A 2,044-nucleotide genomic window follows, 5' to 3' on the forward strand; every position below is an offset into this window, starting at 1 on the left:
TTTACGAAACCGGTATGCTTTTGAATCTCTTTAACAATCCACAATAATGATTTCTATTACTTTTATTCCTACTTCAGTTCATCTAATTGTATATATCTATCATTACTTTTCATAAAAAGCCTTTACTTTTTTTTTTATTTCCAATGTGCATTTTCGCTTATTTTCTTCTTATTTTCCCCTTACATTTCCACGTGTAGTTTCTATTTTTGTTTTTGTAGCATATTTCTATTACATGTATATATTACCGTTTATATTTTTTATCTTTAACTTGTTTCAGTCATTAGACTGCGGTTACGCTGGAGCACCCGCTTCCATATACAACATATGGAACACTTCACGAATTTGTGAGCAATCCTTGCGCAGGGGTCATGCTAATCGTCTCTACATCGTTCCAAATTTAGCATAATTTAGCATATCTGCATTATATAACTTGCCGAAGCAAGTTATATAATAGAGATATAAATACATATTTACTTATTATTTACATGCGAAAGTAAGCGGTTACGTAATTTGTCTATCCCAAAATGGCTCGGAAGCGGTGTAATCACGAGAAAAACGAATTTGACTTACGAAACCTGTGTGCCCCCCCACCCCACAAAATGTTGACCATAAATCATGATAAAATATAATTTTCTACAAGAAATTACTTAACTTTTTAAATCGACAAATCTCCCACGCTCTACCTCTCGAACCAAAGTATCTGTCTATATATACTTAGAATACTCTTTGACACACACACTCTCTCTCTCTCTCTCTCTCTCTCTCTCTCTCTCTCTCTCTTTATATGTATTAGTTCTTGTGTATTACTTTCATTATGTTTAAAACTTCATCTTATAACGTTTACCTTCATTTTTTGACAACTATTACGCAATGAATCACTAGCTCGGATTTAGTGTGAAAAAGAACATCAATATACCAAGTTTGGAAATGTCCACTTAATCTTGAAATTTCAAAATCTGTGACAGCAGCAGAAAAACTATCTTTCTATCTTTCTGCCTCTCTCTTTCTCTTTCTCTCTTTCTCTCATTTTTCGCTTTCTTCATAGTCGTAGTAGCACCAATAGAGACAATTACACATAGCAGCCATGAAATAGAAAACTGTTTTACATTATTAGAGATATGAGTATAGACAGGAAAGAGAGAAACAAATGAACAACATCGAAAAATCAGAGCACAGACTGAAACATAATTAGTCTGCGAGTGTGAGCGCTGATAAGATTGATTTAAATTCTGGCATTGAAAATAAAACAAGAGTTACAATACCATGACCTACAAATCTTGATGGAAATGTTAGCGACTTTGAAATTAAGTTTACGAAAATTTCCTGTCAGAGAAAACAAGTGGATGTACATAAACGAGTCCGACTTGTTGTTAAATATATTTAATAAAGAGTGGACGTAAAGAAAAATAAACATGCATTTGACTAGTGAAGAGTATGGAGGCCGTAAAACTTTAGACAACGAAATGAGGGAAAATCTTCTCGACAAAAGAGAGATTGCAACGCTGTCGCCGTTAGTTGCAATGTATATTCTAGCGCCAAATTTGTGATATTCAGGGTTATAACCAGAGACATTCATTCATGTTTCCGTTTCCTCTCTCTAACACAATGAGGGGAGATTGCGACTGCAGAGATCAGGAATATAATACGTAGTTGGAGAACTTAATGCATCTTCACACAGTCTAAGAAGCTATCTTAAAGTTGTGCGCCATCACGTTCAGAGAAAGCAGAAATATAAAAATAACTGTGAAGAGAAGAACGTATAAAGTTTAGGCATATATCACTAAGAAAACATTTGGAAGGAGTTCTGCTTCAATAAACATGGCACGCCAGAGTAGAGCCAGGGAGTCGTCACCAGTAGCAAAACAGGCAACAAATACAATGGGTTTCGGAGGATGTTGTTCCTGTAATGCAGTAATGATTCTAATGAATAAAATAGCGAGGATATTTCAAAAGCTTCTCCTCATTCCAAGAACAAAGATCCTGATCTAAGGTGGAGTTCACTCTAATAAATCTGGGAAATCCACAACAGCATAAACATATTCAG

The 2,044-nt window shown here is 34.8% G+C and overlaps 1 non-coding gene across 1 annotated transcript; it reads right to left on the reverse strand.

The window, feature by feature from the left end:
- Window positions 1-318: 318 nt before the first annotated feature.
- On the reverse strand, window positions 319-421 carry LOC128247945 (U6 spliceosomal RNA). Its single transcript, XR_008264284.1, has one exon. It is a non-coding gene; the product is annotated as a U6 spliceosomal RNA (small nuclear RNA).
- Window positions 422-2,044: the final 1,623 nt, after the last annotated feature.

The sequence above is a fragment of the Octopus bimaculoides genome, chromosome 5 (genome assembly GCF_001194135.2).
Source record: "Octopus bimaculoides isolate UCB-OBI-ISO-001 chromosome 5, ASM119413v2, whole genome shotgun sequence".
NCBI classification, from domain to species: domain Eukaryota; kingdom Metazoa; phylum Mollusca; class Cephalopoda; order Octopoda; family Octopodidae; genus Octopus; species Octopus bimaculoides.